The sequence below is a fragment of the Rhinopithecus bieti genome, unplaced genomic scaffold, assembly GCF_001698545.2.
Source record: "Rhinopithecus bieti isolate Rb0 unplaced genomic scaffold, ASM169854v2 scaffold_4916, whole genome shotgun sequence".
Taxonomy (NCBI): domain Eukaryota; kingdom Metazoa; phylum Chordata; class Mammalia; order Primates; family Cercopithecidae; genus Rhinopithecus; species Rhinopithecus bieti.
The window spans coordinates 733,406-746,723 of record NW_016804605.1 but is presented as its reverse complement, the minus strand read 5'-3'; the positions used below and the strand labels follow the sequence as shown (position 1 = coordinate 746,723).

At 44.2% G+C, this 13,318-nt stretch overlaps 1 pseudogene; it reads right to left on the bottom strand.

Moving 5' to 3' along the window:
• Positions 1–11,305: 11,305 nt before the first annotated feature.
• Positions 11,306–12,619, bottom strand: LOC108527877 (aspartate aminotransferase, mitochondrial-like; annotated as a pseudogene).
• Between the last annotated feature and the right edge of the window lie 699 nt (positions 12,620–13,318).

Here is a 13,318-nt window from a genome sequence, read left to right as displayed (position 1 = left end):
CATCCCAACAACCCAGCAAGGGAGCTTTTGTTATTATCATTTTGCCCATGATAACATTGAAAATTAGAATGTTAAGTGATTTGCCTAATTTCTACAGGGATTCAATGACATGCATGGATTCTGACCCAAATTCATTAGCCTCCAAAACCTACGCATTCATTTATTTATTTTTTCATCCAACAAAAATACATCATGGGCCTATTATGTGCCAGGCACTGTATCAGAGACCAGAGATCCATGACACATACACTTCTCAGTTATTTCATGGGAGAGACAAACAATATCAAGATAATAAATGAACAAGATAACTCCAGGTGGTGATAAATTGTGAAGCGTATAAAATAAGGTGAGCCAATCTAGAGCCAGGTTGTTCAGATGTGGCCTAGATTCCAAATCTCGCCCATGGTCTTTGTGTGGAACTGAAAGCTAAGAATGGTTTTTATAGGTTTAAAGGGTTGTAAAACAAACAAAAGAAAATATGCAACATAGATAGTATATGTCTCACAAAGTCTAAAATATTTACTGTCTGAGCAGACAAAGGTTGTCAGCCCCTAGTCAAGAGACTGAAGGGGCATCCTTGGTAGTGGATGATGGAGAGGAAGGAGAGGAGGCTCCCAGGCCCACTGACAGGCCTCGGTGAGGAAGGAGGGCAAAGGGAGATTGGGAGGGTTACAGGGTCTGTCAGGGAAGAGACTCTATGTGGAGGTGATTTTGAACTGAGACCTAATGATGGAAAAGAACCACCAGCTGAAGAGACCCAGAGAATGAGAACCCCAGGTAGAAGGAACAGCAAATGAATGCACGAAGGCTTTGAGGTAGAAACCAGCTTAGCATGTTCAAGAAATAAAAAGAAGACCAATGTCCCTTGAGTACAGGAAACAAGAGGGAAAGTGCTGCCAGCTGAGCTCGGGGACAAGCAGGAAGCAGGTGACATAAGACTTTCTGGGCCAAGACGAAGAGTGTCCTTTCCACTAGGCCCGGCCCTGTGGTGTGGCAAAATCAAATGAGAATCTAGTGGATGTCAGTCTGGCTGGGGTGTCAGTGTGTCAGTATCACAATCTAGAGGTTCAAGGACAGTCATCAGAATCTGGGTACAAGAGACACTTGAGTCAAACAGGTGGTAGCACCAACTCCCAGATGATGTGGTCCTTTACCTTAGGACCGTCCCTAGTGGTCAGAGGGTACCAGGACGATGCTCCAGGATGAACAGGGTTTCAGGAGCTTGGCAGGCTGTCAGGACTCTTGCCAAACAAACTGGGATTCAAGGCAGGGCTTGAGCTCCAACAGGAAATGGAGAAATAAATATGACAAACCACGAATGACAGATGATGTGATGGAGGTGATGGTTAAAAACAGAGACTTCCTGAGCATTTGGCTACCCTGGCCTTACTGCTCCACATCAAGCCTTGGGACCATGCCACATATACTGGCCTCCTGCCCACCGTGTGTGCCCTATCCTGGTCAGGCAGGACTCAGGAAATAAGTGGGGCCAATCCAGGGAGAGGAGAGCCACAGCAACTCCTCCTGGAAGGAGCTGGAGAGGTAGATGCTGGTAAAACTGTGCAGAAAGCAAGTTTACATGGCTAATTACTGCTTCATCCGTGGTATGGCCATCTGTGCAAGCACGCTACAGGGGGTTTATCCACATTCACAAGTAAATTCCCATATGATCTGCTTGCCCAATTCCTGGCCATGGGGAGGGGGAGAAGAGAATCATCTGTGTGGATCGACTGTAACATTTTGTACTTTGGTGACCACTTAGTTTAAAATGCCTGTTCTCCTAAGCGTGTCCCCAGGCAAAATGTGTACTGTAATTTGATTTTTTAAAAACAACTTTTATTGTTTTTTTTCTTATTATAAGAGCAACACATGTTCCTTTCAGGAAAATCAGAAAATACAGAGAAACCAAAAGGAAGAAAATAAAATCACTAATCCATCCACCCAGAGATAGTCATTAATGCCTCGATGTTTACTGTCCAAGCTTTTCTTTGTGCGTCGTTTATTACACAAATGTAACCCAAATATCCTCTGAGTCTCACCAATTGTGGGCTCATCTGAGGTATGACTAATGGTTACACTGCTGACTTGATGGCTTCTACCTGCCTGTTATCAGGTTCCCAACCACTTGTCAAGGGCCCTCCCCCATATCCCTGGACATCTTTAGGGGGCTCCACGCACTCTCCGATGCCAGTCCATCCCTTGCCTGGGCCTCTGTTCCTTCTCACCTGCAAGTTGCGCTTTTTGCTGCCCCCATTTGCCCCTCCCAGCTGGCCTGGGAGGTATAAATAGGGATTAAGCACCTACTAGATATGACATGCATCATAGCGGGAGCCACACTGTACTGAGTCTTGAAAGGGGGCACAAAGATTCAAGTTAATGTGGTTTGTGCCCTGAAGGGATTCACAGTCTAATGAGAGACAGGCACAGGCAGAGATGACCCTGATGTGAGACAGGGCATGTACTCCTTGTCATAAGTGGCCACAGGGAGTGTGCTTGGGGAACATGATGCTGGGTTCCAGGAAGGAAGAGGTAGCATTTTTCTTGGGCCAGCAGGATGGCTGGGATTGTATTCAGGAGGTAGGAGAGAGACAGACAAGTGAGCTAGCAGAAGGGTCAGGGTGTAGGTATGGGAGCTGGGAGGTGAGGGCCCGGAGAAAACACCCAGGGGCTTAATTGTGCAGAACAGAGAGAGTGAAAGGAGAGAGTGACAAGAAACAAATTTAGAAAAATGCACTGGAACCAGGTCACAAGGCAACTCAGTGCCACCGATGAGATCATGGTCAGGACAGGCAGAATGGAAAATTCAAGAGGAAAACTCAGTTTTAAGAGTACAGTCCTTAAATAATTGTTCTTGAAAATTAATTTGTTTCCACTAACTCATTATCCTTATGCCAAATATTATCATATGAGCATAGAAAATTACACTAAATACATTTTTATGCTCCTAAAGTTGACGATATTGATTTTGATCTGCAATGAATATTTAAAAATAAAATTCTATACTTTCAATCTACCCAATATTTCTGTGGTCATTTTTCCTCATTTAGGTAGAAAAGTCATGACTATTCAATGTCTATGTCTAGGCAAGGTGTACTCTTGGCATTTCAGCACACGCCCTTCCTTATTACTGTCCCACCTTGTAGCCTCTGCACCTGCTATTCCCACTGCCTGGAATGGCTTTTTCTCTTCCACTGCACCAACACCTATTCATCTTTCATATTTCAGCTTGAACATCACTTTCTTTGACTCTCCAATTCTGGGTTAGGTCTCCCTATCTACATTCCTGGGGTGGTCAGTCTTTCTCATGAACACTTATTAAAATTAAATAACTTAAGGGTACACTCGGATGTGAGGGTGATCTGGCTGTGACATCTGTCACCCCATTGATTGCCAGGGTTGATTTGGTTGACCTGGCTGGCTAGGCGGGTGTCCCTTTCCTCCCTCACCGCTCCATGTGAGTCCCTCCCAAAGCTGCACGCTCAAAGAGAATGACCATCTCCAGTAGAGGAGGACTAGCCTTTGGTCAAGGGCATACAAGTAGCTGCGCTCCCCTGCTAGAATCTGCAAACTTAATGGTACACCCATGCACACATGCTTAAATTCAAACAGTCAAGGCCTACATCTCCCACTTAAATGGAAGCTCAGTGAGGGCAGGAGCTTCTTGTGTCCGAAGTGTTTTTGCACGTAGAGACGATCATTAGGCATTTCTCAAGTGAATGAATGTCACTCCCTTTCCAATTATGGTTCCAAGAAGTTTTTGATAATTCCAAGATTAAAAAAAAAAAAAATGTGTTGTTTCAGAACAATTATCAGGTAAATTTTACAACAATCATCCCTTTATTTTATTTGTATTTGATTTTCATAGTCTCCTTACTTCTAGAAAGAATTTAAAGGAAATTTATGTACAAGACAACAGACCTGAGAAGCTTTAAAATTTAAGAGGGCCTGTATTTGATGTATAAAGTGATTTAAATCCATGATCTCTGCCTAGACTGCCTGCGCAGGGCTAAAGCCCAGAAGATGCCTTTTCCTTATACTATTTGCAAATGTGCTTCTTCTTTAGGGTGGGCCTTCGGAGTAGTTCACCTTAAAGCTACACGAGGAAGGGACCAGGGCTTCATTAACACCAGGTGCGGTGTATAAAAAGCATGCTATCAGTTCAAATCTTTGGGATTAATTATTGCCTCAAAAGCCTTGCGAAGGGTTTATTATCCTCAGTTAGATGAAGAAACTTAGGCCCAGAAAAGTGAATGACTTTGCCCAAATCACAAACTGAAGAAATGGAACAAAAGTGGGCTTTTCTGGGGAACTAAAACTAAACACTTACTGCTCTCTGCTGCCTCCTATTGGTGTGAAGAAGAAAGAGCAAGCCTCTCTGAGTTTGCTCCAGAAACGAGCCCTGTGTTCCCATAGTGGGCGGGGGGCACTAGGCATCCTGGCATGCCTCCTCTGCCAGCTCGCCTTGCCTTTTGTCTCCCTGCCTTCCCACCCCACCAGATCCTCAGGATCCCTAATTGCTCCAGTTTACGGGCTAATAACCAGAATCCAAGAATTGGAGCAGTGGGTTCCAGAGCCAGCAGGGCCAGCGGTGCCAGGCTTGCTGGACATGCTGCATGGCCTCTTCTTTTCAGCCCAGTGACTTGTCACCTGCCCTCTGAGTTCTAGGTGCAGCCCTGGGAGAGGACCAGAGATAGAGCTCAGCATTAATCCACATGTGTGTCTTCACAGAAGGGCTTCACTCCTGCACAATAGAGCCTGTTTCCTTCTCTTAGACAGAAGCAGGATATTAGTGGCTTCACTAGGACATTGCGAAATTGAAACAAGATTCTGAGTTAGGCGCTCAGAAAATGTCCACGTCCCTCGCTTCCCTTTCTGTTTTTGCTGGCAGTGTCGGCAATGACTGAAATATTGATTGCTCTCCTGCCCTGCTCCTTGGCAAGGGCCTTAAGGCTGATTTTCTGGTGGTGAAGTCATTGGATGCGGAGCCAGGAGGATGAGTAACTGCCTCTCTCCTGCTGAACTTCATCGTCTACAGGTGTCTGAGGCAGACGCAGCTCAGGCTCCTCAGCCCAGCCCCGAATCAGGCCCTCACACCCAGCACGTGCCATGAGCTAACAAAGCAATCACAGCCAATCGTGACTATAAATCCGCAGTGTTTATAAAGTCTTTGTGTACCTCTAAACTCAAATAACCCCAAGTCCCATGGGACTAGAGAAAACAAGCTACAATTGTTGTTCACTCATCAAAAGCGCATTCTTCAGAGGAATGAGGAGGCCAGGGCACAGATGTCGCTCAGTAAATCACCCAGTGGCAACTGGGGAATGGTTGCAATGGTGAAAAAAATCTGATCAAACAATGCTTTTACATGGGATGAAGGAGAGAGCAGGGCTTGAAACAAAGAAATCAGCCTGGACGGGACTAGAACCCAGAAGATTCCTTTTCTCTGTACTATTTACAGATGTGCTTCCTCTTTGGGGTGGGCATTCCAAGTGGTTGCCCTTAAAGCTACATGAAGAAGCGTCAGAGCTTCGTTAGCACCAGATTCAGTGAGTTATAAAAGCATGCTATCAGTTCAAATCTTTGGGATTAATTGTTCTTTTGGTGAAGATGGAGAAAAACAAGTTTGTTATCCAACCAAGAGATAGGGCCAACATGGCAAGGATAGGAGCAGGCTGGAGTTCAGAGAGCTCACCCCAGGCACCCTAGTTACCAGGTCTAAGGCAACAAGCCAGCTCAGAGACAGTATCCCCAGGTAAGCAGAGAGTGCTGAGTCCTGCTGGCGCTATGTAGGCTTGGCTCAGGGCCTCTTGGGGTGAAATTCTAGGGCACGGAGGGGGTGGGGATGTCAGAGAGGAACATCGAGAGAGCATCTGGTGACAAGATCAACCCCTTCATGAGTAAACTGAGGCCAAGAGCAGAGAAGAATAACAGCCAACCTTGCCATTCATTTGATTCATGTTACTCAAAATCAATGGACAATTGCAGGCCTCTTGAATTTCAGTGCAGTGCCATTTGTTCTGAGCTATTTACTCATAAGAATAGAATGTAAGGGTTGTTAGGGCCTGAATCGAATTCTGTGATGACAAATGTGTGAGCTGTATGATGCCAAATTGCCTCTACCCACTCATGTAGCTGGAGTTAGTATGTATCTACAGGTTTGTTTCTGCCCAAAAGGCTTTCCCAAACTCCTTCTGCTGAGCATACACAGCTCCTTGGTTTTCTTTTAAGAGAAAGAATGCACTGCTCCATTCTGTGAAATCTAAGTGGGGCTGTTAGTCAGTCCTTTACCCACTTAGCCACAAGATTGAGGGCATGTGACCTGAGTCTAATCAATCAAAATATTCTCTCCTGGCCACAGTGATTGGCTTGCATATGGGCAAGACCCAACATAGCCAAACCTAGCCAATCATAAACTACTCTAGGACTTGTCTACCAAAGTTAGCTGGGAGGCCAAGCTTAATAATCTTCATAATCTGAAAAGCCTTTGCTTCAAAACGAGATGTTTCAGTAGTTGAACTATCAACCACAAACCTAGAATGACTTTACAGCTGCTTGCTATCATAACTCACATTTGAAGAACCTGCTTATATGAAAGCCCATAAGAGAAAGGAAGAAATTGAACCTCCCAAAACTGGGTTCAAGACAACTTCGTAACTACAATGACTTTTTCAAAGAGTTATTATAGTAAAATAATTACATAACTTTGCCAAAGTTAATATATAGGTTAGAACCCTTTCTATCTTCAGAGCATATCCATTTCAATTAGGCTTCCAAGATGCTACATCACCTATCACAGAACCCCTTCACTTTCGTAACCACACCCTAATAATTGTTTTTTTAATGAGCTCATTAGTACTTTACATTATCTCCCTGATATTAACAACTAAACTCACACAAACACAATGGTATGAACTATTTTACCTGCTATTATCTTAATTTTAATTGCTCTTTCATCATTATGTATATTATATATAATAGATGAAATTATAACCCCTCCCTTACCATCAAAACTATAGGACACCAGTGATACCGAAGCTATGAATACACAGATTATGAAGACCTAAAGTTTGATTCCTACGTAATTCCTACAACAGACTTAAAACCAGGAGAACTGTTGCTACTTGAAGTTGATAATCAAGTAGTCCTCCCCATAGAAATATCAATTTGCATCAATTGCATCAGAAGATGTTCTATATTCATGAGCTGTACCATCATGAGACCTAAAGCCAGATGCTATCTCAGGACTTTTAAATCAGGCAGCCTTGACATCTACAAGGCCAGGTCTTTACCACGGTCAATTCCCAGAAATCTGTAGATCTAATCACAGCTTCATACCCATTGTTCTTGAACTGGTACCCCTAAAACACTTTGAAAATTGAGCAACATCTATATTATAATATCACTGTAGAGCTGACTAGCATTAACCTTTTAAGTTAAAGACTGAAAGTTATGATCCTTCCACTGAAATGCCCCAACTAGACACATCCACATGATCTATTACTATTATACCCATAATCCTATCACTTTTCATTTTATTTCAACTAAAAATTTCAAAATTCACCTATCCAACAAATCCAACACCAAAAACTTTTGAAACGCAGAAACATGAGACCCTTAGAGAAAAGAAGTTGAATTGGCTCACAGTTCTGCAGGCTTTATAGGAAACATGTTGCTGGCATCTGCTTAGTTTCTAGAGAGGCCTTAGGAAACTTACAATCATGGTGGAAGGTAAAGGGGGAGCAGGCCTGTCACATGGCGAAAACGGGAGCAAGAGAGAGAGAATGGGATCGGGGGAGGGATGTGCCAAACACTTTTATATGACAAGATCTCAAGAGAACTCACTATGACAAAAGACAGCACCAAGCCGCAAGGGATCCACCCCCATGATCCAAAAACCTCCCACCAGGCCCCACCTCCAGCATTGGGGATTACAATTCAATATGGGATTTGGGCAGAGACAAATATCCAAACTATATCACTTGCTGTCCTGACTAATATTGTTAATCCCTCACAAAGTTCTTTACTCTAGAGCCCAGATATAGTCTCATGCTTCTCAACATAATGTTCCAAGTCATTGACATGTTGATATAATGAAACGAATTGGCCTTTGCAGATTCTAATCCAATGCTTTCATTTGGCAAATGAGGAGACAGAGGCACAGAGAAGGAAAAGGATTTGCACAAGATCATGGCCAACCAATGATAGAAATGGGTTCACACCCCTACTTGTCATTTGCTATGCCTTGATCAACCTGTGATCCAGCTAAAAGACCTGCTGCCAAAAATTGAACAATAGCTCATGCAAAGCTCTGCATCATGAGTCAGGATTTAGAACCTCTCCACTTAGTCCCCCAGCCCCTTAGCTGCATTCCTTTACAGGCTTGAAGTTGCTCAGAATCTCAATGTGAGATTTCATGTGCCCTGTCAGAACACAGTCTTTTTTTTCTGTGGGGGAGAGTGGGGGACAGGGTCTGACTCTGTCACCCAGGTTAGAGTGCAGTGGTGTAATTTTGCTCGCTGCAACCTCCGCCTCCTGGGCTCAAGCCATTCTCCCACCTCAGCCTCTCAAGTAGCTGGGATTACAGATGCATGCCACCACACCTGGCTAATTTTTGTATTTTTTGTAGAGATGAGGTTTTGCCATGTTGCCCAGGCTGGTCTCAAACTCCTGAGCTCAAGAGATCCACCTGCCTCTGTCTCCCAAAGTGCTGGGATTATAGGTGTGAGCCACCACATCCTCAGAACATAGTCTTGAGGGGGACTCTGAAGAAAGCTTCCTGTGTTGGCATTAAAGGAATAAAGAAAGGTCCATTTTATTTCCACTTTCCTTGTCAACAAGACCAGTTCCATGGAAGATTCTTCTCAAATGCATACTCATTCATCCAGCTCCCTCATGCTTCATGGCCTCAGAGCTGAATCCTTGATTCAGAGGTACTCTGACCTGAGGAGAATGTTCCTCTTCTTTAATTCAGGCACTATGCATTAGCTTTGGGGGCAACCATATATTAACTGCAAAGAAACAAATAGCAAGGAGGAAAAGCAATTGAAAGAAGCAAGAATTTTTAGCCTGAAAATGAGAAAATTCAGAGAAAGCATACTATTTTCATACTTTTGAAGGATTGTCATGGGTCAGGAAAATTTGATTTCTATAAGAGTCCAAGGAGAAGAATAAAAGTGAACCTCTAAGGAGACAGATGTATAGGTCTAGAAACTGAGGCTTTGAGAGTGTAAATGACTCACTTGCATCCACACAGCACATTGTTTACCAAAGAGGAACGTCAACTAAGACCTCCTAAAGAGTCAAATAGCTGGAGACAATTGGGTGACACAAACTTAGGTTCAAATCCAGTTGCCACTACTTCCTCCCTTGGGCGGAAATTCTCTGAACCTTCTCATCTACAAATACTAGTGCAAACCTGCTGGGGCTCTTAAAATCAAATGACACTCTGTGGATGATGTGTCTATCACGGGGCTCAGCTCATACTGACACTCAATCAGTCTTACTTCTCTCACCTTTCCCCTTTTCACACCACATCATCTCGTCTTGTCCTGTAATTTGAGCAGCACAAGATTCACTTTAACCCAGTGTCCAGAATAGGTTTTCTTGGTTTAATTGAAGGACAGTTACACTTAGCTCTTCCATTGCCTGGTCCCACAAGAGAATCAAGCCACAACAACATCAGCAGGAGGGTAGATGTTCAGAAAGCATCTGGCAGTACCGAAGAATATGGGAAAATAATGCTTCTGCCACACCCTGCACCTTACTGGCTGTCTCCATGAGCACCTCATCTATTACCTTCCTAACAAAAGCAATTGTCTGTTCCCTCCTGTCACCAAAGCTGGTGATCCATTTGCCTCAGCCATGCATGCCAAACTGAGTTCACAGAATATACTTTGCCAGATCCAACCTCCAAACCTTTGTCTGGACTCCTCTCTATGCCTGGATTTTTTTCCTCTTTTTCTATAAGGTAAACATCTTATCCATTCTTCAAAATTTAGGTGATTGCACATCATCTTCTGCAAACCCTTCCTGTGGTCTCCAGGCTTGTTAGTATTAGCTTTGTTTAAAATGAATTGAATTGCCACATACAAAAGACTCAATAAAAATTACCTTTTATCATCATTGCCAGCCCCATCATCACGGACTGGAGTGTTATCTGCCTTGGACGCATAGCTACAGAAGTCTAGAGAGCACTGGAATGGTAACTAAAGAGTGAGTACAGCAGGGTTCTCCCACTTTGGGAGGGGTGGGGGTTCTACAGTAATTTTATTCTAACAGAGAAACTAAGCTGCAATAAGTCTATATGATTAGAGCAGATGGTGGCTGTCTTTCCAAAGGGTGAAGCCTGAGTCCAGCGGGCAGCTCACGAAGCCCGGAATATCCTCTTTCCTGGCACTATCCTGCACCGCCTGACTCATGGTGTGAGATAGTGACTGTACAACTACATTCAATGAAGACTGGAAGTCTAACTGGGTAGAGGCAACAACCCAACAGGAGACAATTACACAATCGATGAAGAAGATGCGGAGATAAAGTGCTACTCTACTCTCCACTATTATTTGCCAAGAAAGCTGAGAGTATGGCATGAGCAGAAAATTATGTTCTTTGTTCTTAAATAAATCCCAATAGAAATGAGGTTATGAACAAACAAGCAGTAGAATGAGATGAACATCTAGGTTAGATAAAAATATGTGTGCATAAGGAAAAGAACAGCAATAACAAGAAAGAAGAGAGAGCCTTCTCTTTTACTTCAATAAGACAGGAAACAGCATCTTTTATTTTCCTTGCTGCAGGGGCTCATTCATTTTCATAAAGCACAGTTTCTGCAATATGATGTATTGATAAGGTTGCTTCATCATGGGAGGACAAACATGAGGCTGACTATCAATGCCAGAACTAGGTCTTCTCTCAAAGCCTCTAATGAGTGCCGTTTCTCATAAGGAACCCCTGACACCATACGACACTTCAGTTAAATCTTCTGAAATATTGCAAGGGCATGATTGACAAGGTTTTTTTGGTGCTATGACTTTCTTGCACATGTAAACTCTTTCAGAAAACTTGGCCATAAAAGGTTGGGGAAGAGTTTGGCTTAGAGCCACAAAGTTCCAGATGCCAGTCATGGGTGCCTCTGCCCTGTGTCACCACATGTTCTTTTCTGAGAATCACAGTCACTGAGAGTTACACATTGTGGTTGAAAGAAATGATCCATTTACCACCATCCACCCTCCCTCATCCTCTGTGCAAAGCTCACAAGAGCAGAGGCTGAAAACAGAAAAGTTGTCTCTCTTCCCTCACACCAGGGACATTACTTGGTGACCTGGTAAATAGCATGGGCAAGGTAGCCCACGTTGCCAGAAGTGACCCCTGCCAAAGAGATGTGGCCATCCTTTGTCATCTAGATGGAAAATTCCTTGGTCAGCCACTCCATCTGTTCAGGCTTTAGCCCTGTGAAACAAAACTTGCCAACTTGGTCAGTGATGTGTTGCCAGTTGTGGGAGGAATCCTCCTTCTTGAGAGGAGGATTGTGGGAGAAGTCACTCTTCTTGAGGTTGAAAACCAGCTGAGTCCACATGCTAATGATGCAGTCGGCCATATTTTCACTTCTTGCAACCACTGTTTTTATAAATCTGGAGTTTTCAGAATGGTAGAGGCAATCCAGGCCTCACTGAGAGGAAAATTACAATACATGGGATGGATCAAGATTTTCAACTGTGACTCCACACTTTTGGCTTCGTTCACATCTTTGCAGATCATAGTAAAGTCTCCCACATGCTCACCGTAAGCCCATGTTTTGGCATATGATTGGCAGAGACAAATGTTAATGCCCTGTTTGATGAAGTGGCACACAGCCCCGGCATCCTTGTTACCATCACCTCTGGCAAAGCCTTGATAGGCCATGTCAAAGAACGTAGAGATTCTTTTTCTTCATCCCATTGCTATTTCCTTCCACTGCTCTGGACAAGGGTCCACTTCCATGGGATTATGGGCCCAGGCATGCAGGAGAAGAACACTTTGTGCTGGTATTTTTGAAACGTCCTCCATAGTGCTTGTGAAGTCAGAACCACAAGTCTTGGGGTCATAGTACTAATAAACTTGTAGCTGTGTGCCAGCATCCCTGAAGTGTGTGATTTCCCTAGGATAGTTCGGGCAGAAAGACATCTCAGCTGAACTTTAAAACTCTTCATAGAAAACTAGCTCTGATCCTTAAGGCCCCAGTTCCAGAAATAGCCTGCACAGTGACAAACTAGTCACTTTTCTACACTTCATTGTTCTTACCTAGGGCTACTCCTGCAGATGTCTTGCAAAATTCAGCCAGTACCCCAATGAGCATGTATTCCTTGTCCAAATATTTTGTGGCAGTCTGGGCCTCTGCCTTGCAGATGTTAGACAGCAGATAAAGCTTTCAGGTATTGTCCTGGTTGGCACCAACTCCCAGATTCACCTTTTTGCCATCAGTGTCCCTCTTAAAGGCTTTGGTGACTCCCAAGATAGGATCTGGACATCCCATCTCCACATGGGCCCACCAGGAGCTAGTCCTGTTGGAGGCTGCCATGGCAAGGCCCAGTTGGAAGGTAGTGGTAATCCAGGAGGGGATGCAACCTGAGTGCAGCAAGGCCATGGTGGATGGGTGGAGGGCAGTTGAGTAGCTGCAGAACAGAGTGGAGGGCAAGCGGGCCCCTCCCACTTTTTAAAAGCAGTCAGGACACTAACAGGGAAGGCAGGATGACCAGTTCAGAAGGCCGCACACAGGGACTTCCACTCCTGGGGTGAATGTACCAATATGTGGGGAAGGACCTAGGCTAACCAAGCCCATGATGTGTACACCTTGATGCCCTTAAATATACTGACAATGGAAATGGAACTCCTGAGGGAACCTGAAACCCCTATGCTCCCACTCTGGCTGACCTCCTGAATGATGTTTGATGAGCAGAGGTTTGGAACCACAGAGAGCAGCAGTTGTAGAATTCAAATGCTCACTGTCATCAGTCTTCCCTCTAGAGAAATAGCCCCTAAAGACCAGACAGTCCTGCCCATGATCAGTTTGATTCCTACTGTCATAGTCTGCTCACACTGCCATAATGAAATTCCACAGACAGAGCACTTAAACAACAGAAATTTATTTCCCACAGTTCTAGAGACTGAGAAGTCAAAGATTCAGGTTCTGGCTGATGTGGTTCCCCGATAAGGGTTCTCTTCCTGGCATGCAGGCAACTGCCTTCTCACTGTGTCCTCATGAGGCAGAGAAAGAGAGAGAGGTATGAGTGGGGAATCTCTGATGGTTCTTCTTATAAGGACACTATCTCATCATGAGTCTCAC